Raw genomic sequence first — 22,455 nt, 5'->3', positions numbered from 1 at the left:
AATACAGGAGATGGATAAATGGGGACATTAGGACAGGGACGGTAGGTACATTGGTGCACTTATGCATGCCCCTTACAGACCTCTAAGGAATGGGGTGAGGTCAACAGTAGACAGTTTAAGGTTAAAGTTTGGGGGGTCTGGGGAAGAGACCACAGAGTCAGGTAGTGCATTCCAAGCATTGATCACTCTGTTGCTGAAGTCGTATTTTCTGCAATCACGTTTGGAGCAGTTTACCTTAAGTTTGTATCTATTGTGTGCTCATGTATTGTTGTGGTTGAAGTAGTCATTGACAGGTAGGACGTTGTAGCAGATAATTTCAGACCGAAGGCAGCGTAGTTCTAAAGAGCCGAGCTGGCGCAGTGGTTAGAGTGCAGTACTGCAGCTACTTCAGCTGACTGCTAGTTCGGCAGATCAGCAGATCAAATCTCACTGACTCAAGGTTGACTCAGCCTCCCATCCTTCCGAGGTGGGTAAAATGAGGACCCAGATTGTTGGGGGCAATATGCTATTTAGTATACTGTCTTTGGTGTAAGCCGCCCAGAGTCCTCGGAGAGTGGGCGGCATAGAAATATGATTAATAAAGTAAATAATAAAATAAAAATAAATGTCTAATTCCAAGATTTCAAGTCTGGTGGAATTCATAAGGGATCCTGTTGTGAGCAGAGGAGTGGAGGACTCTTCCTCATGAAATATCTCTGGACTCGCTCAATTGTATTAATGTCTGATGTGCAATGTGGGTTCCAGAGAGACGAGTTGTATTCAAGAATTGGTCTAGCAAAGGTTTTGTATGCCCTAGTTTGCAGTACAATGTTACCTTGTGGGTGTTGAGTGTGCAAGGGGCTTCAATCAAAGCAATTCTGCCACCCCTCAAGGATTTTCCTGCAATATGGAGCTCACAAAGCATCTTCACTCTATGTTCCAACAAAGCAACAGGAGATTGTTTGCAGAGGACTGGCCGGCGTGTGTCCTTTCGGCTGCCAGTTGGCCACCCCTTGGCTAAGCCGGGGAGATGCATACCCAGCAGGTGAGGAAGGCCCAAGCAGCCTGGTTGGACACCTTAACGTAATGCTGGCTGCGTTGTCCAAACGGGCCGGTTCAGTGAAATTGGGACTTTAGCAATCTGCAGGCAACTCCACCCAGGATCGCGTCATTCCCCCTGCTATCCCACTGATCTCTCCTCTGGGCAGAGCTGATGTAATCAGGAGCACACTCACTCGCTCCGCTCGCCTTTGATCTCCAGCTCGGGGCCAGATGTGCAGTGTCGACACACACACACACTCTCTCTCTCTCTCTGCCATGAGGAGACGGCTAATCTCAGGCTGCTCAGCCACGGAGGGAGTGCTCTCTTTGAGAAACAAGACGGATGTGGGGCACTTTGCATTTAACAAAACCAAGGTTGGTTGGCCATTGCAGCAGAGGTGACCGTGGTTTAGTATTCCCTCAGCTATGGAGGCTTCTGGGTGATTTGCCTCCAGAAGTTGTGAATGCTCCAACGCTGGAAGTTTTTAAGAAGATGTTGGATAACCTTTTGTCTGAAGTGGTGTAGGGTTTCCTGCCTGGGCAGGGGGTTGGACTAGAAGACCTCCAAGGTCCCTTCCAACCTTCCAGTGTTGGAGCATTCACAATTTCTGGAGGTAAGTTGTTCCTTTGGTTAATTGATCTAACTGTCAGGAAATTTCTCCTTAGTTCTAAATTGCTTCTCTCCTTGATTAGTTTCCACCCATTGCTTCTTGTCCTGCCCTCAGGTGCTTTGGAGAATAGCTTGACCCCTTCTTCTTTGGGGCAGCTCCTGAGATATTGGAAGACTGCTATCATGTCTCCCCTGGTCCTTCTTTTCATTAAATTAGACATACCCAGTTCCTGCAACCGTTCTTCATATGTTTTAGCCTCCAGTCCCCTAATCATCTTTGTTGCACTTCTCTACATTTTTCTAGAGTCCCAATATCTTTTTTTTACTGTTGTGATGACCAAAATTGGATGCAGTGTTCCAAGTGTGGCCTTACCAAGGAATTATAAAGTGGTATTAACACTTCACGTGATCTTGATTCTATCCTTCTGTTAATGCAGCCTAGAATATTTCTATTTCTATTTCTAGAAATAGAATGACTGTGGCAAAAGAAAACAAAGGTAATACCAATCGTGATAGGTGCCTTGGGTACAATCCCAAAACATCTGGAGCATCCCTTGAATACCATCGGCATTGACAAATTCCCCATCAGTCAATTGCAAAAGGTACAGTAGCTTTTCTGAGCACAGCTTCCATCCTGTGACGATACCTCTGACATTATCAAACATCCACATTTGTCTACCCCAGATCCTTGAGAAGGACTCGATAGATGGATTAAAATCCCAAGAAAATAAATAATTATTATCATGATTATTATTAGCCTGAATGAAGAATAATGCATTATTAATTAATTCATAATGATGAACCAATGTATCAGCTGTGTCTACGTTTTGGGGGTCCCTTTTCCCCATTTCTCTTTGAGGGGACCTTTCTTGCTAGCAGTTCCTTGTTTGCAGACGGGGTAAATTTGAGGGGGGACCTTACCTGAGGTTCTCCCCTCAACTTCTCTGCCACTCATCTCACGCAACTCTGGAGAACAAGCCTGCCCCTCATATTCGCAACGCCCCAACTTTGAAACTCTTGAACTAAAAGGAACCCTTAGAAAGATAATCAGAAGTCGAATAACTTCTCTCCTGAAATTTCTGCCCAACGGAGCAAAACAAAATGAAAAAACATAGCTGAGTTCGCACCATGTAATAAATAAACCATGCCCTGGTTTGCTTGTCTTTGCCTTAATGCAGCATGTTTTAAACTTGGCGGTTTGAAGATTGCTGGCTGGGGAATTCTGGGAGATGAAGTCCACCCCTCTTCAAGTTATTGAGTTTGAGAATAGAATAGAATAGAATAGAATAGAATAGAATAGAATAGAATAGAATAGAATAGAATAGAATAGAATAGAATAGAATAGAATAGAATAGAATAGAATAGAATAGAATAGAATAGAATTTGGCCAAGTCTGATTGGACACACAAGGAATTTGCCTTGGTGCATACACTCTCAGTGTATACATAGTGCATACACTACGTTCATCAAGAATCGTAAAGTGCAACACTTAATGATAGTCATAGGGTACAAATAAGCAATCAGGAAACAATATCAATATAAATGGTAAGGATACAAGCAACAAAGTTACAGCCATACAGTCATAAGTGGGAGGAGATGGGTAATGAGAAGATTAATAGTAGTGCAGACTTTGTAAATAGTTTGACAGTGTTGAGGGAATTGTTTGTTAATTATTTAATAATTTGTTAATTTTTAAATGCTGCTTTAAGCCATGGACAACCTTTGGGCCCCCCATTATCCCCAGCGGTGGGTTTCTCATTATGTTACTACCGGTTCGCCGCAGCCACGGCTATTGGCTTTGCAAACATGCGCATCCGGTTTGTGGGCACGCCTGCCTTCTACACATGCGCCCAGCCTTCAGTGCCTGTACTTTGCTCGCGCATGCGCCTTCTGTGCATGTGCCCCGCCTCAAAAATGTGCCTAAATAGGATGGCATAGAGCCGGGGCAGGTGGGCGGGGGCGGGCCCACCCCTGATTTCCGCTACCAGTTCGGGCAAACCAGTATGAAGTGGCTGAATACTACCTCTGATTAACCCCATGGGGCCTGGTTTGGTCTTCTGTAAGACCTGAACCCTTGAAATGATCGGCATGCTTGCCTCAGTGCGTCAGCTGAAGGTAGCCCAACTTTAGCCTTTAGCAGCATCCCAAACTGCACGATCAAAGCCCCTCCCCTTTTATGATGCAAATGAAAATAGGTGGGGCTTCGCTCACACAGCCAGGAACCCCCCATCTTGACTTTTCGGAAAGCCCCCTAGAGACCCCGTTGCAATGCCTGAAAAGCAGTCGCCTTGTTTTCTCTGAAACTTCTTATCTCCAAGATAAATATCCTAAACTCTGTACAGGTTGGTGGTTCTCGACTTACAACGGTTTGCTTAGTGACCATTCAAACGTACAACAGCACTGAAAAAAGTGACCGATGACCATTTCTCACGCTTACACAAGTTGCAGCAAGCCTGTGGCCGTGGGATCAAAATTCAGACGCTGACTCATATTTATAACAGTTGCAATGCCCTGTTGATTGCCTTTTGTGACTTTCTGACAAGCAAAGTCAATGGGCAAGCTTAACAGCATAACAGAGTTGGAAGGGACCTTGGAGGTCTTCTAGTCCAGGGGTCACCAACCTTTCGGACCTCAGGGACCACTAAATTCATAATTTTAAATCCCGCAAACCACTAATAGGATCTGCCTAATGACTGGCTGGGTGGGCGTGGCTAGGTGGTCATGTGACTGGGTGGGCGTGGCCAACTGGATATCATTCACGTCGAAGGGCACCTCCACAGCCTCTACTCACCCCTCCCCTCCCAGCCACTCCTCCCCTCCCCGCCCAGGCTCCTTAGGGCCCCAACAGGGAGCAGTTGTTGGAGCTAAGCAGCCACCACGAGAAAGAGTTGGCAAAATAGCTCAGTTCAAATTGGATCTGACTGAGAAGGAGGCTCAGCAGAAGCAGCTCACTGAGGACTACAAGCATAGGCTTTCCAAGTAGAGGGAAGACCTGCGGGAGTGCAAGGCCAGATACCAGCGCCTGGAGGCTCAGTGGGTTGAGATGGTCAACCAGTTCCAGGCCATGATGCAGTCCCACTGGAACAAGGCCCTCCGGCTCTTCGCCACCAGCGGCAGTTCCCTCTAGCCTTTGTCCAAAGCTCTGCACCAGGAGGCCAAAGCAGACCCCAAGTCGAAATTTCTGCCCCCCTCCGACCCACACAAAATGACCCCAAAGGGGGAGACTCTCTGCAGGAACACAAGCGTTCATTGCATGTATCTGCCCCAGGGGCTGTAGTTTGAGGACCCCTGATTTAGTGCAATATAAAAAATGTAAGTAATTTTTCTGCGGACCACCAAAATTTTCTCGTGGATCACTGGTGGTCCATGGATGGGTGACCGTTGCTCTAGTCCAACCCCCTCCTCAGGCAGGAGACCTTGTACCATTTCAGACAAATGGCTGTCCAATCTCTCCTTAAAAGGTCATTCCACTGGTTAATTGTTCCCACCGTCAGGAAATGGTCTAAAGCACCCTGTTATTAAGACCAGCTGCCTGCAATTACTGCAGGTTCAAATCTCGCCAGGCTCAAGGTTGACTCAGCCTCCCATCCTTTCTAAGGTAGGTAAATTGAGGAGCCAGTTTGTGGGGGCAATAAGCTGACTTTGTATAAATATACAAAAGGATGAAGGCTATTGCTTAGCACATTGTAAGCCGCCCTGAGTCTCCGGAGAAGGGCGGCATATAAATCAAATTAAAAAAAAAAAGTCTTACTCCTAGGTTTAGCTAGAGCCCCTTAAGAACTGGGTTATTAACAACTGCAGTGGTTCACTTAACAACTGTGACAAGAAAGGTCATAAAATGGGGAAAAACTCACTTCACAACTGTCTTACTTAGCAATAGAAATTTGGGGGCTCTAGAACCACCTACGTACGAATGAAAGAAACAAGAAACAAGGAAGTGGAAAATAAAAGGATTTGGAAAAGAAATAGAGGGTTATGTTCTCATCCCTGATGCCCTATTAAGAATTCCCTTGGAACAAACGGGGTTCAAAGTGGCTCAAAGCCATGGAAACAGAGTTGACTTCAAGGAGGGAGACCTTCTTTCCAATTTTTGCAAACTTTCCTCCAGGATTAAATAAAAAGTGTTTGCTTCCCAAAGGAAGAGTGTAAAAACCACCTCACTCTACTTTGAAGAATCCCAGTTGGAGAATATTTATTTTATGTTGCATGGCCCATATCTTTTTATAAATTAATATTCGAAAGAAAAAAAAAGCAGGAAGGGGCCAAAGAAAAGACCGAAAAGGAAGAAGAAAAATAAATTAGAAGCTGGAATATTTTATCCGCTCTATTCCCTCTCTTGGGAGAAATGAGTCAGGGCAACTTTCTATCTAAGGAGACTCCAGGAAGTCTAGGGAGAAAGGGAGAGTGTTTGAAGACTCTGTGAAATATGGCCAAAGTTGAACCACAATATGTGTATGTGTGTTTGTGCATGTGTGTGTTTGTATATGTGTGTATATGGCGCATGAAAATGTCACACTGTGATCCTACTGCAGATATAATAATAATGTTGAGGTTTAATGAAACGTGAAACATTCTGCAAAGAATATCAACTGCAGAATCTACGAAGTTCCAGAAATTCAAGAGCAGAGATGTCTGTTGTGTGTGTGTTTCAAAAAATATCAAGATGGCAGGTAAATTGATAAAGTTCAAGATTTTAAGATTTGATGAAATGGGCCTAGAGATTGAGAATTATGGATAGAATTTTGTTCTATGAACTGAAATAAAAATAGAGCTGTATGGAATTTGAAATTAAGATTTGTGGTGATGAAATTGTAAGGTAAATAATTAGATTACGAGGCTAGAATATTTTTAAAATTTATATTTTGATATTGATGTTAAAAGATGTAATGAAAGCAATTTGGAGAAGAACCAGATATAATTTGAATTAATACATGGATATAAATGAGTTAAGTTTAGCTGGAAATTAAATCTGTGGTGATATAATAGAATTGTTTAGTTTAAGATGCTAGAATTTATGTTAAAAATTTCTTTTTCTTCAATGTTTTGATTGTTACTTAAAAAAAAAAATGTAATGGGAAATTGTGATTGGAGCCTGTTAAAGAAATGTAAGCGGTGTACCTACCTATGACCGGATCGAGACTTCACTCTGGAAAGATATATTTTATGTTTATGTTTGAAAAAATAAAAAAAATATTTACCCCCCAAAAAATATATATCAAGATGGCAGCTATGATTGTAAAATGAATACCTCATCCCAGCAACCCATCTTGACTGTTTGGCTCCGGTTTTGACTCTGGAAAGAGTGCCGAGAAAAGCAACCAAGATGATTAGGGGGCCTGGAGGCTAAAACATATCAAGTATGGTTTCAGGAACTGGACAGCCATTTGTCTGAAATGGTATCGGGTTTCCTGCTTGAGCAGGGGGTTGGACTAGATGACCTCATCTGTCTGGAACCCGCACTGCATATCGGACATAAATACAATGGAGAGAGTCCAGCAATATTTTACAAGAAGAGTCCTCCATTCCTCTAACTGCAATAAAATACCTTATGCCACCAGACTTCAAATTGTGGGCTTAGACAACTTAGAACTACGCCGACTTCAGTCTGACCTAAGCATAGTACACAAAATTATCTGCCACAATGTCCTTCCTGTCAGTGACTATTTCAGCTTCAACCACAACAATACACGAGCAAATAATAGAGACAAACTCAAGGTAAACCGCTCCAAACTCGATTGCAGAAAATAGGACTTCAGTAACAGAGTGGTCAATGCCTGGAATGCACTACCTGACTCTGTAGTTTCTTCCCCAAACCCCCAAAACTTTCACCTTAGACTGTCTACTGTTGACCTCACCCCATTCCTAAGAGGTCTGTAAGGGGCATTCATAAGTGCACCAGCGTGTCTACCGTCCCTGTCCTAATATTCCTTTTCACTTACTCTTTTCATGTATTCAAATTATGTTTATACTTTTACCTGTTATCTTATATATGCTTGACAAATTTGACTTATGACCTCCAACATTTCTTTCAATTTTGTTATTCTGTTATTCTGCCCCTTCTCACACATTGCATGAAACCTACCAGTGACTGTATATTCAGTCTTATGCTTAGTTTGCATAAGAATTCAGCTGAGATTTTTCCATCTTTCCAGCACAATTTCCAAGCCCTTTGGGGTTGGTGATAGTAGGAAGAGAACATTAGGAGTAAAAGTGAACGCTGCATCTTTATTTTATTTTATTTTTTAATTTTATTCTTTTGTTACATTTCTATCCTGTCCTTCTTCTGGAAAGTTAAGGCAGTGCACAGGAGTGCATCCTCTCTTTCTGTTCGTAGGACAATCAGAGGTGAAATCCAGCAGGTTCTGACAGGTTCTGGAGAACCGGTAGCGGAAATTTTCAGCAGTTCAGAGAACCGGCAAATAACACCTCTGGCTGGCCCCAGAGTGGGGTGGGAATGGAGATTTTGCAGTATCCTTCCCCCAGGAATGGGGTGGGAATGGAGATTTTGCAATATCCTTCCCCTGGAGTGGGATGGGAATGGGGATTTTGCAGTATCCTTCTCCCAGGATGGGGAGGGAATGGGGATTTTGCAGCATCCTTCCCCTGGAGTGGGATGGGAATGGAGATTTTGCAATATCCTTCCCCCAGGATGGGGAGGGAATAGGGATTTTGCAGTATCTTTCCCTTGCCACACCCACCAAGCCACGCCCACCAAACCACACCATGCCCACCAAGCCATCCCCACAGAACCGTTAGTAAAAAGAAATGGATTTCACCACTAAGGACAATCGCCCCATGATCTGTGCTGTTCTGAGGGAACTTGAGCCAAAGTGATCCAGTGAATTCCAGGGGTGGGAACAACAGTGTCTTCAGGAGAGGCAAAGACAGACGTTCCCAATGTTATGGTCTCACAGTATAAGCTTTTTCCCTTTTCTACCTTCACATATGTGGGAATAACCTCGGCAGACAGAAGGAAGAGCTGCAGACTAGGCACAGGCAGATAAGACGCAGTGGGGCCTACAGAAGGAATATGGACGTAGCAAAAACGTCAGAAGGCACCCTCCCTAGTTTCCTGAGCTGTATAAGCCATGGGGCAAAAATGTTCTTTCAGAATTGCATGATTCTGCTAACGTAACCTTACAATAAAGTAGAATTAATTCATCTGGGCAGGCCTCCTGTCTGGCTGATATTGCATCCCAATGCATGCATGCATGCCCCATCCCCCACCCCCACCCCAAGGATGTAGTTTGGGTTGTGAGGCTGCAGCACTGTTTGCTTGTTCTGATGAAAGCTGAGAGGCGGGTTTGTAGAAAGTAAGGGAGACAGAAGGAGGGAAGGACGGTTAGGCAAAGAAGCTGAAACCTCCCTGATTCACTAGAGCAGCAGCCTTCAACCTTTTGAGTGCCAGGGATGTTTTGTGGATGGCAGTTTTCTGCAGATTGGTGTGTGTGTGTGTGGGGGGGCATGGTTTTGCATGTTGCGTGGATCCTGCTTTGCTTGCTTGTGTAGCCTGTTTCCTGGCTGTTGTGGTCCGCCCGTAGCCTGCGGAGCTGGCAGCAGAGTCGGACAGTGAGGAGGCTAGAGAGGAACATGCAGGGCCGGATTTTCCTATAGGCTAACTAGGCTTCAGCCTAGGGCCTCAAGATCAAGAGGGGCCTACATTCAAATTGTTAGCAAAATTAAAATTACACTTTCACTATAAGTGAAAGGGCCTCATAAGTGGAATAGCCTAGGGCCTCTTTTCATCTAAATCCGGCCCTGGGAACATGGACCAGTTCTGGAGTCTGGGGAAGGCTCGGACGAGGGCTCTGCGTCAGAGGCAGAGAAAGGGCCATCTGGGAGGTACGTGCTGCCTCCGGAGTCTCCAGAGTCGGACCTCAGCGAGGCAGAGGAACAGGGGGAGCCTGTTCCCAGTGCGCGCATGTGCAGAGCTGCCAGAAGGCAAGAACAGCTAAAACAAAAGGGACGACTTGGGAGTAGGGCTTGGAGATGATTGGTCCCTCCCATAAGACTTAAAAGAGGAGCAAAGGCACGTGGGCCTTTGCAGGAAGCAACATTGTTAATTCTGTGCAGTTTAAAGCCTGAAGCTCTGTTTGATTCTGGACTCCGTGTGGCTTTGCCAAGTAGAACTTTGGCAGCGTGTCAAGGGAGATAAAGGTGGGTGATTACCCCAAGGACTTTTTATAACTAATTGGGACTCATCTGTGAATGTGCAAAATTCACAGCTGTTGCAATAAAAGAGGTTTTTGGGACCACTACTCGTGTGTTTTAATGACTCAAGAAGCTTAGGTCACAACACTGGCGGGCCGTGGACTGGTACCAATCTGTTGACCAGGGATTGAGGACCCCTGTTCTACAGAATAAGAAAGAACAGAGGTATAGCTCAAGCAGTCTTGCAAGATTCTGGAGAGGCCTACTGGCTGGGGAATTCTGGGCATTGAAGTCCAGACATCTTAAAGTTGCCAAGGTTGAAAAACACTGATCTAAACTCCAAAAATGAAAATGGGGGGGGGGGTCACCAAGAAGGTTTGCTTAATGTTAGAAAGACAACTCAGCGCTTGGAAGCAGCGCGGGAACAAACAATGCTATTTAATAAATTGTGCCAATCAATGAATCAATCCGTAAGGAAACCATGGTATTTAATGCTGGAGCTCATAGCAGGCGTGCACTGGGAAGTCCCCACAGCTTTAAACCAAATTGTAATGTTTAATACATAAAAGAAAGATAAATGCTTAAATACTTAACCAGGGAGCAATTACATTAATTACATTTAACTAACTCTAACTTTAATTAACTCAAAATATTATTGCATTTCAGCACAATTGGATTTTCATCCTGGCCTCATCTACCACATTTTGAAGAGTTGCCCCTGACACAGTGCTTAAAGCCCTGGACAAATGTGTGTCCTTGCCTTGTGGGGTCATTCCCAGTGAGGTGATATTGCTAGGGGTGGGCTGCTGGGGGTTCGCAGGGGTTCGGGAGAACCTCTAGCTAAGATTCTGTGCAGTTCGGAGAACCCCCAAATCCCACTCCTGGCTGGCCCTGCCCTGCCCACCCCACCCCTCCCCTCCCAGGAGTCTCCACATGGCCTGTTTTGGATTCAGGTAAATGCAGGGCGCATGCGAAAACTCAGGGAGGATGAAAAACGGGCCTACTGGAGGTTCAGGAAGGTTGGAAAAGGGCCAGTTTCCAGCCTCCAGAGCCTGGGGAGGCCATTTTCGCCCTCCTGGAGGCTCAAGGAAAGCCTCCAGAGCCCGGGGAGGGCAACCCCCCCCCCTTGGTGCAGGAGGCTGACTAGGCCACGCTCACCATGACCACGCCCACCCAGCAACCGGGCAGAGAACCCCTTGCTAAAATTTTTGAAGCCCACCCCTGGATATTGCTCATCCATCCATGGAAACAGGATGTCCTGGGAGCAGTCGCCTTTAAAATAAAAGCAATCCACATGGGCCATACAGGGACAGCCAAACTTCCAGATGTGGCTTGGGTGGGGCATAAAATGCCCAGATCTTTTCTAGAACATTATTTCTCCACCTTGGCAAGTTTATTTATTTATTTTATTTATTTATTGTCAACTTGCAAAGCTTTCAAGTTGCCATGAGCAGGAGGGAGGGAGAACTGATAGAGCTGATTGATTTCCCTAACTGAAGTGCATTCCATACATTCTTCCTGACCGCAATCAGAAGGAGGGTGTTGGATTTCACAGCCAGCCAAAGTGGTTAATTGGAGAATGTGATTTATGACATGGCCAGAGAGGAGGGGAGAGACAGGGTCATAGGGGAACGTAAATCTACATGGGATTAGTTCTAACTGCATCCGAATTAGGGCATCTTTCGGAAACTTCACATTTATTTTATAAAATTTGTATGCCGCCCTATCTCCAAGGACTCAGGGCGGCTCACAACGACAGTCGACCAAGTGACTGTTAAAAACAATGAATATATAGATAAAAATAAAGAAAGTTTTTTTTAAAAAAAAATATTAAAATATACTACCCCATCAGTCCAGGCCGGGGGACATAAATAGCCAGGTTTTCAATTCACGGCGGAAGGTGCGAAGGTCAGGGGCCAACCGGAGCCCCAAGGGAAGTTGATTCCAAAGGGTGGGGGCGCTCACAGAGAAGGCTCTACCCCTGGGAGTCGCCAGCCGACAAGTTGGGTGGAAGTCTAGAATAGACTTGAAGTCCAGGCATCTTAAATTTGCCAAAGTGGAGAAACACTACTCTGGACTGACTGGGGAATTCTGGGAATTGAAGTCCACCCATCTTAAACTTGCCGAAGTGGAGAAACACTACTCTGGACTGACTGGGGAATTCTGGGAATTGAAGTCCACCCATCTTAAATTTGCCAAAGTGGAGAAACACTACTCTGGACTGACTGGGGAATTCTGGGAATTGAAGTCCACCCATCTTAAACTTGCCGAAGTGGAGACACGCTGCTCTAGAACCTAGTTAGAAGAACTGGCTTCTCGTGGCATCCCTTGTGATCTTTTAAATTTGCCCTGAACCTGGGGAAATGATCCACCTCTGAAGTAAGACTAAATCCGGTTTGTTTATTTTGGTTTAATAAATTGTGGGACCCTGGCTACTAGCCTTGGTCAATCCAAATGTATGATGTAGGTCAACCCATCCTATCTGACAGAGGCTATCCAACTCCAGCTTCAAGCGTTGTGAAGAAGAGGGTGCTTTCCATAACAGGTGTTTCTACAGTTGAATGGCTTTTACTATCCGGAAGTTTTTTCTATCGCTTCACCGAAGTCGCTTTTCATTTCAAGCTATTGGTTTAGGAGCCCATTATCTATATCAGAAATCATCAATGTGGCAACCACAGGAACAGTGATGTAGCATAAAAGAAGCTGTGTCATCTTGGGGAGGTTGGTGGCTTTCTTGATTTCTTTTTTCTCCCTCAAACCTTGGTTAGCCACCACCCTAAAAAGAGCTGCAGGAGCAGGAAGTTTTCTTACCCCTTTATTGGGGAGGAAGAGAATAACAGAGTTAGAACAGGGGTGAAATCCAGCAGGTTCTGACAGGTTCTGGAGAACTGGTAGTGGAAATTTTGAGTAGTTCGGAGAACTGGCAAATACCACCTCTGGCTGGCCCCAGAGTGGGGTGGGAATGGAGATTTTGCAATCTCCTCCCCCCAGGAGTGGGGAGGGAATGGGGATTTTGCAGTATCCTTTCCTTGGAGTGGGAGGGAATGGGGATTTTGCAGTATCCTTCCCCTGGAGTGTGAGGGAATGGGGAGTTTGCAGTATACTTCCCCCAGGAGTGGGCGGGAATGGGGATTTTGCAGTATCCTTCTCCTAAAGTGGGGTGGGAGATTTTGTAGTATCCTTCCCCTGGAGTGTGAGGGAATGGGGATTTTGCAGTATCCTTGCCCTGGAGTGTAGTGGGAATGGAGATTTTGCAGTATCCTTCCCCTGCCACGCCCACCAAGCCACACTATGCCCCCTCAAGCCACACCCACAGAACCGGTAGTAAAAAAAAAAATTGGATTTCACCACTGAGTTGGAAGGGACCTTGGAGGTCTTCTAGCCCACCCCTCTGCTCAAGGAAGAGGAAACCCTATATGTCGTTTCAGACAAATGTTTGTCCAATCTCTTCTTAAAAACCCTTTAAAAAGGAGAAGGGGGGAGGCTGACCCCCCACAAATTCACTTCGAAGCTCTGAGTGCCTTCTTGCCTGCCTTCAGTAGCCCAAGAGGGAAGAGCAAAATCTCAGGCCCTCTCAGTTCCACAGAAACTTCACCCACACAAAACTCCACTGAGAATTTTATTTCACTGAAACCAGCTCTCACCCACACAACCTCAGAATCCGCTGGTGGTGCCTCAAAGGCAGCAGGCTTTGCTCAACAGCTTCCGGAAGCTGTTGGCCTGATTGATTAATTTCCACCGGGTGGGTCTTCTTTGGCGCAGCTCGGCAAGGGCGCGTGGCAGCTGCAGGGAAGATGAGCTGTGGGAAGGTTGGGGTGGGGGGAGATGCTTGGTGCGGCTGATGAACTGGCTCCCCGTTGAGAAGAAAGGGGCAGCCCAGAGAAGTCATATGGAGCCAGGATAAGTTCCTTTAGTGCAGTGTTTCTCAACCTTGATAGCTTGAAGATGGGTGGACTTCAACTCCCAGAATCCCCCAGCCAGCAACGCTGGCTGGGGGATTCTGGGAGTTGAAGTCCACCCATCTTCAAGCTTCCAAGGTTGAGAAACATTGCTTTAGTGTTTGTTTCCCAGCCAATATCATTTTATACCATATTGTAAACTAACAAGGCAGCGGTGAAATCCAATTTTTTTTACTATCGGTTCTGTGGGCGTAGCAGGGGAAGGTGTACTACAAAATCTCCATTCCGACCCCACTCCAGGGGAAGGATACTCCAAAATCCCCATTCCCACCCCACTCCAGGGGAAGGGTACTGCAAAATCCCCATTCCCACCCCACTCCAGGGGAAGGATACTGCAAAATCTCCATTCCCTCCCCACTCCTGGGGGAAGGATACTGCAAAATCCCCATTCCCTCCCCACTCCTGAGCGAAGGATATTGCAAAATCCCCATTCGTACCCCACTCTGGGGCCAGCCAGAGGTGGCATTTGCCAGTTCCCCGGACTGCTCAAAATTTCCACTACCGGTTCTCCAGAACCTGTCAGAACCTGCTGGATTTCACCCTCGAAACAAGGCCACATTTGTCAGGGAGGGGGTATTGAACAGTGAAACTCCGCCTGAAAGGTGTACTTTCCATTGATAGGATATGTGAAAACAGGATCTCCATCTTCCAGAACAGTGTTTTTCAAATTTGGTGTTTTTCAAATTTTCAAATTTCAAACTTTAAGATATGGGAACTTCAGCTCCCAGAATTCCCCAGCCAGCACGGAATTCTGGGAGTTGAAGTCCACATCTTTTAAAGTGGCTGAGGTTGAGGAACGTTGATCTAAAAGTTGGAGGAGAGGGTCTCTCCCTCTCCCTCTCCCTCTCCGTCCCTCTCTCTCTCTCTTTCTCTCTTTTTCTCTCTCTCATCCAAAGATGACCCATGCCCCCTTCTCAATATTTTCTCCACATTCCTAGTTACTCTTCTGACAACCCAGATGAATTGAAGTAGTAAAACAACTCAGCATGAGCAATATGACTTCCTGTTAATCTGAAACAAGAATGTCCCAAAGGTGCTTTTTCAAGACTTCAACTGGACTTTCTTGTTATTCTCTGAAGATGTTTCATTTCTCATTCAACGAGGTTCTTCGGCTTCAAGAATGTTTCTTCATCAGAAACACAAGAACATCCTTGCCTTGCCAATGTGGATGACGCAATCACAACCCCATTGCATAACAATCCTTACCCAGAGGTCTTCAAACTTGGCAGCTTTAAGACTTGTGGACTTCAATTCCCAGAATTCTCTTCAAAGCATAGCTGGCTGGCTGGCTGGAGAATTCTGGGAGTTGCAGTCCACAAGTCTTAAAGCTGCCAAGTTTGAAGACCTCTATCCTTACCTTTTCAAGTCTGATGCGTGGACTTTACCTGATGGATGCTTCAAGAAAATCCAAAGTAGAGTGGCTTAGAAAGTCCTCATTTTGTGTCTTTCAGCGAGGGCAGTGTTTCTCAATCATGCAATTAGAAGATGTGTGGACTTCAGTTCCCAGAATTCATGGCCGGACTGGGGAATTCTGGAAGTTGGAGTCCACCCGTCTTAAAGTCGTCGTGGTTGAGAAACACTGAGTTAGGCTCAGGGATGGGTTCTACTTACCTTTACTAGATTGGCACATGCGCAGATCGCCGATGACAATATCCAGGGCAGTGGGCGGGGCCTCCCGCCGGTTTTACTACCGGTTCTTTCCACCCCCAGGAGCATAACAAATTAAAGTTTAATTAATTATTATGTTATTATGTTATTTATTATGTTATTTATGTTAATTTGTGTGTATTATTTAATAGACTGCTAAATTGGCCACACCCACTCAGTCACATGACCGCCTAGCCACACCCACCCAGCCGGTCCGGCCCCCCCAACAGTCTGAGGGACCGTGAATTGGCCCCCTGTTTAAAAAGTTTGAGGACCCCTGTTCTACAGTATCTCTGGTCAGCTGCGCTGGCTGGTTGAGGATGGAATGATTGTCCAGTCCCTGGGAGACGTTGAGATGGAGAAAAGGCTATTCCAATTCATTTTAAAAGCAATATTTCCACATTGAACGCTTCTGGTGTTAGCTTTTTTTATTTTTTAAATAAAAACCAACTTAAGTCAAACTTTAATTAAACATTCATATTGCTAAAGCCTGTTAGTAAAGTCTCACCCAGTCGTAGTTAAAGCCAGAGGAGAAGAGTATTCATGACCACAAATCAACATTGCTTATTTCTGTTCTTTGCAGAGCTTAACCCAAAGCGGTGCTAAAAACACAGGGTGTTATTCCGTCAGCCGGACCGAGAGATCTGGATGTGAATGGCCTTGTTTTTTAAACGGGAAAAGCTTGACATGCCGTTGTTTTCATTGTACACCAGCCAATGAAAGTATGAATTGCAGTTCCTTTCGCCCTGAAATCGAGAACCCTGGAAAGGCATCCGTCCGGATTAGATCCCCCAAGGCAGCAGCATGGGGCTGACGTTTATCAATTGCCAAGTATTCTTTTATTTTTCTTCCACCCCTTAATGTTTCTGAGACACGTAGGAGGATGCTCAGTGTTACAACAACCAGGAAAAGGAATTAACTGGGACAGGGGATGAATACTGGTAGCCCTCAATTGGGGACCAGGATTTCCATTGCTAAGCAAGGCCGTTGGGCCTGATGTTACAACCTTTTCACCGTGGTTGCTAAGGGAATAACTGCATTTATTAAATAGGTGCGGTGGGCGTTAAGCGAGTCCAGCTTTCCCCATTGACTTCGCTTGCCAGAAGCTGGCTGGGAAAGTGGCAAATGGTGGTCGCGTGACCCCAGGATGCTGCGACCATTATAAATACATACCAGTTGCCAAGCAACCAAATTTTGATCATGTGACCATGGGGAATGCTGCAACGGTCGTGAGTGTGAGGACTGATTGTGAGCCACTTTTTTCTGTGCGGTTGTAACTTCAGACAGTCACTAAAAGAATGGCTACCTGTATTTTATTTGAATGTTGAACTCTCTGTCTTTCTTCCAGAGACAATTTGATCTATCTATCTATCTATCTATCTATCTATCTATCTATCTATCTATCTATCTATTTTATCTATCGTATCTCTCTCTCTGTTCTATCCATCTATCTATTTTATCTATCGTATCTCTCTCTATTCTATCTATCGTATCTCTCTCTATTCTATCTATCTATCTATCTATCTCTAATTCTAACTCTCATCACTCTCTCTTTCATCTATCTATCTATCTGTCTATCTATCATCTCTCTCTCATCTCTCTCTTTCATCTATCTATCTGTCTGTCTGTCTGTCTGTCTGTCTTTCTGTCTATCTCTATTTATCTATTTTACCTATCGTATCTCTCTATCTATTCTATCTATTTCTAATTCTAACTCTCACCACTCTCTCTTTCATCTATCTATCTATCTATCTATCTATCTATCTATCTATCTATCTATCTATCTATCTATCTATCTATCTATCATCTCTCTCTCTGTCATCTCTCTCTCTGTCATCTCTCTCTCTCATCTCTCTCTTTCATCTATCTGTCTGTCTGTCTGTCTATCTATATCTATCTATCTATCTACTCTCTCATCTCTCTCTTTCATCTATCTATCTATCTATCTATCTATCTATATCTATCTATCTATCTATCTAATCTCTCTCTCTCATCTCTCTCTTTCATCTGTCTGTTTATCTATCCATCTATCTATCTATCTATCTATCTATCTATCTATCTATCTATCTATCTATCTATCTATCCTGTATTACAATACTTATAGGCTTACGTTTCACCTATTGCTTCTTGGGTAGGCATTGTTCAGAAAATTTGGCATACCGATAGTTTAATCAAAGTAAATAAAAAGAATATTTAATGAAGATGCACCAGGGTTAGAACAGTCTTACACACAACGCCTACTTATAACACAGCATCCAATGGCCAAATTAACTTAATTAAGTTAATGCCAGGAAAATACTTTGAAATCTTCATGTGAAGAGGGCTTTAGCTGAATGAAATGAAGTTATTTGAAACACGTTAACATGCTTTGTTATTATTGCCAGGGCTGTTGTTCCTTCCTTGGGCATTCTGCTGGAATTGTTCTCAGCAAAAGAAGACATTTGCATCCTTATTTTTCCAAAAGCAATCAGCCTTAATGAATGCCCCATTAGTGCTATTTTTCTTAATTTCTTGAAGTGGAGTCAGGCTAAGGGCAATGTTGAGTAGCAAGCAACTCAAGTGGGCATTGAAGTTCCTGGCAAGAAACCCATCTTGGAAAATGATGAAACGGATTGTAAATAATTCAAAATTCAATCTCAATCAAGGGCCCTGGTCGACAGGAAGAGGCGATTGGGCGTTACAACTGCTGTTGTGCATGATGGGAGGTGGTGTGGTTTTAAAATCTTCCAAATAGAAAGGGAAAAAAAAAATCTCTACCGAGTCAGATAAGCAGGATCGCGTGCACCGAATAATAAACTTAAGGTTTGATATTTAGATCCAGAATGATGGTCTTGGTTTTCTTGATAGCCATCTAAGAGTCCCCAAACTCTTCAACTCATCAAACCCTTCATGAAATTTCAGGTCGTTCATCGGCTGTCAGGAGCAAACAAACAGAACAACTTGGTGAACAGGCCAAAGTAGTTTATTGTTTATTTTATTGTTTATTTTATTGGTTCAATTTATATGCCGCCCTTCTCCGGAGACTCAGGGCAGCTTACAATGCGTTAAGCAATAGCCTTCATACTTTTGTTTATACCTGCTTAGTAGGGCTTTCAGGCCCCCCTAAGCGGTGTTCTTTTTTATACAAAGTCAGCTTATTGCCCCCACAATCCGGGTCCTCATTTTACCTACCTCGAAAGGATGGAAGGCTGAGTCAACCTTGAGCCTGGTGAGATTTGAACTTGCAGTAATTTCAGGCAGCTGGCAACTAAGTACTACTTTAACAGCACTTAGTCCACTGTGCCACCCAGGCTCCTTTAAGGTTTGTTGAGCCCCTATTTACAAAAATCTTGCCAGACTGTCTGTTTCCCTTGGGAAATGGCAGATATACACGTAAAGCAGAGGTGTCAAATGCAAGGCCTGGGGGCCGAATCTGGCCCGCGGGGTACTTAGATCTGGCCCATGGGACCACCCTGGAAACAGCGAAGGACTGGCCCGCGATGCTTCTGTCAGCAGAAATGGACTCCCGAGCTTTGTTTTTGGCTGCCACGGCCTCCTGCAAACCTCTGCCAGTGAAAACGGAGCTTAGGAGCCCATTTTTGCTGGCAGAGCGCTCAGGCCACCACTGGCGCTGCCGATAGGAGTGACGTCAAGCTGGCCACACCCACCCTGGCCACACCCACCTCAGCCCCCCCCCGGAGGTCAAACACAACCCTAATGCGGCCCTCAATGAAATTGAGTTTGACAACCCTGATGATCTAAGATGTTTGATCTAAGATATTTCCTCTACCAAATGGACTCTAAAATGAATATCTTTTTACTCTGCCTAGCAGGGCCTCCTCCCCTTCAGCCTGTGGTTCCACATCAACCATCCACCCCAAATTTCTTGTATGAAAATAATCTGATAACTATTACTTTAATAGTACAGCATTGACCCCATGGATTATCCCGTCAACTCTTGAGGATTGATATCGAACACTTTGGGGGATCCTGATCTAGACCGAGGATGGACAATTGGCAGACCCCAATCTGTATGCAATCTCCGGACGTCTGCCTTTCTCTGTGTGTTTTTCCAACTTCTGTCGTCCTTTTGGATAATAACAACAGAAAATGGGTGCTGTAGCTTTCTCCCACTTTAATTGGGGAAACGTGTGAAAACATAAGCCCTAAAATAGGCTGAAAATCATTTAAAAAGAAGAAGAAGAAAGTTCTTAAAACCCATCCCCCCAAATGAAAAACACAGATCAAAATCCTGGTCTCCTCTGATTCAACCTTGGTGGTCATCAGGCTGCTTCCCAAATTTCAGTGTGTCCTTCAGCCTGTAGAGCAGAGGTCTTCAAATGTGGCAGCTTTAAGATTTGTGGACTTCAACTCCCAGAATTCTAGAGCCTCTTCTAGAGCCTCTCTAGGAGTCTCGGGAGGCTGGGGACAGCAAAAAACATCACTTCCTGTCCCACCCGGAGTTTGGAAATGGGCCGTTTCAGGCCTCCGGAAGGCCTCCGAGGGAGTGGGGAAGGCTGTTTTCACCCTCCCCAGATGCATAAAGAGGATCTGGAGCCAGGTGAGAAAGAAAAACAGGCCTTCCCCCCGCCAGGCCCTCCAGAGGCAGGAAACAGCCTGTTTCCCTACTTCTGGTGGACCCAGAAGGCCTGAAAATCAGCTGGCCGGCATGTGCATGCGTGCCAGAGCTGAGCTGGCGTGCCCCCTGATATGGCTATGCGTGCCACCTGTGGCACGCGTGTCATAGGTTCGCCATCACAGGTATAGGGTCTCCTTCTTGTGCAGGGAGTTGGACTAGAAAACCTCAAAGGTCCCTTCCAATTCTGTTATTCAGCTGCAATGATTCACTTAATAACTGTGGCAAGAAAGGTTGTAAAATGGAGCAAAACTCAGTTAACTGTCTGGTTTAGCAATGGAAATTTTGGGTTTAATTGAGATTGTAAATTGAGGACTAATTTTACTGCTGTCCATATCTTACCCTAAATAAAGTAACCATACCCTGTCTGTCTTGAAAAGAGGGACATTCATCAAACCTGCTCTTGGGAGATCTAAAGGAGACCAAGAGCCAGGGTGGCGCAGTGGTTAGAGTGCAGTACTGCAGGCTAATTCTGCTGACTGCCAATTGCCAGCAGTGTGGCAGTTCGAATCTCACTAGGATCAAGGTTGACTCAGCCTTCCATTCTTGAGGTTGGTAAAATGAGGACCCAGGTTGTTGGGGGGCAATGTGCTCACTCTGTAAACTGCTTAGAGAGGTCTGTAAAGCACTGTGAAGAGATATATAAGTACAAGTGCTATTGCTTTGTAAAAAATATTTATTTATTTAATCTATGGCAATGTTACATTAGTCAGGATGTATTTTGTTACATCCGGTGTTAGTACAAAGTAATTGTTTGGCTGCCAACAATTGCTAAACCATTCAGTTCACACTTGCATGCTAGCCAGACTATACCACAAGGGGTGGACTAGCTCCACACTCAGAAAGGTTCAACAGCATTGTGAAGTGTCATCCAGGGCTTCTCCTTCCACCCAATGTCGCTTCGTGCTTGGACATCGCAGTGGGGAAGGTTTGCCACTGGCTGGATTCATACAGCTGTACGAAATGCCCACCAAAGTGGTACCTATTTATCTACTCGCATTTGCATGCTTTCAAACCGCTAGGTGGGCAGAAGCTGAGACAAGTGACAGGAACTCACTCTGCCATGCGATGCTAGGACTCGAACCGCTGGAGAAAAGAACATCTCCAACCTCTTTAAGCCACTGAGCCACCGCGCCACTCTACTATGAAGAAACAACGATGCCATAAGACTTGGTTCTAATTTCTAGCATGTGTCAGTTCTAGATAATCTTGACCACTAGTTTCATTTCGAAGGGAAGCCAAGACTGTAATCTAGAGAGCTGTTCTGCTTCATTTGGGCAGATGAGGAGGAGTCTTGTGGGCAAGTATGAAAGAGATAGCAAGTGATTGGCTATTCATGCAACATGCTCAGTCAAGGTTATGTGGGTGAACTGGCAGAGTTAACTTGCTTTAGGGCCCATCCATTAAGCGGCGTCATCTGCTGGGATCTAGGAAATGTCCCTTCTCTTTAGCAGCAACTGTCTGGTGGAATAATATTCCCCTTGAAATCCATCTGGTCTGCACTCTGATCATGTTTTGAATGAAATTTAATCCCCTTTAAAACTTGGCTCTTCTTGTTATTATAGAAATAGCTTGAAACCAGTAGTGGGTTTCACTTACCTTCGCTACCGGTTTAGAACTATCAGAGCATCCATGATGACGTCCTGGCGGGTGGGCGGAGCCTCCCGCCGTTACCGGCTCGCCTGAACCGGGGCAAACTGGTAGAACTGGTAGAAAACCACTGCTTGAAATGTTTAAAAATGTAAAGCAAAAGATGGAGGATGTAACTTTTTTTTTTGGTATTCTATTGCATTGAAAAAAGTTGGAAGTCACTACTTTTTCACAGAACATCAGAGTTGGAAGGAATCTTGGAGGTCTTCTAGATCAACCCCCTGCTAAAGCAGGAGACCATACCAGGGGTGAAATTCAAACTTTTTCCCTACCTGTGGGCTTGGTTGGCATGACAGGGGAAGGATACTGCAAAATCTCCATTCCCTCCCCACTCCAGGGGAAGGATATTGCGAAATCTCCATTCCCACCCCACTATGGGGCCAGCCAGAGGTGGTATTTGCCAGTTCTCCAAACTACTCAAAATTCCCGCTACCAGTTCTCCAGAACCGGTCAGAACCTGCTGAATTTCACTCCTGCCTTATACCATTTCAGACAAATGGCTATCCAGTCTCCTTAAAAATCTCCAGTGATGGAGCATCCACAACTTCTGGAGGCAAATTGTTCCACTGAGTCTTCTCACTGTCAGGAAATTTGTCCTTAATTCTATGTTGCTTCTCTCTTTAATTAGTTTGCATCCATTGCTTCTTGCCTTGCCTTCTGGTACTCTGGAAAACAGGTTGTATGAGCCCCTCAGATATTGGAAGAGGGCTATCATGTCTCCCCTAGTCCTTCTGTTTACTAGATTAGTCATAACCCAATTCCTACAACCATTCTTGATATGTTTTAGCCTTTTCCCTTTTTTT

This window comes from Pantherophis guttatus, chromosome 10, assembly GCF_059756535.1.
Source record: "Pantherophis guttatus breed Tessera chromosome 10, ASM5975653v1, whole genome shotgun sequence".
Taxonomy (NCBI): Eukaryota; Metazoa; Chordata; class Lepidosauria; order Squamata; family Colubridae; genus Pantherophis; species Pantherophis guttatus.
This window is presented reverse-complemented; position numbering follows the sequence as displayed.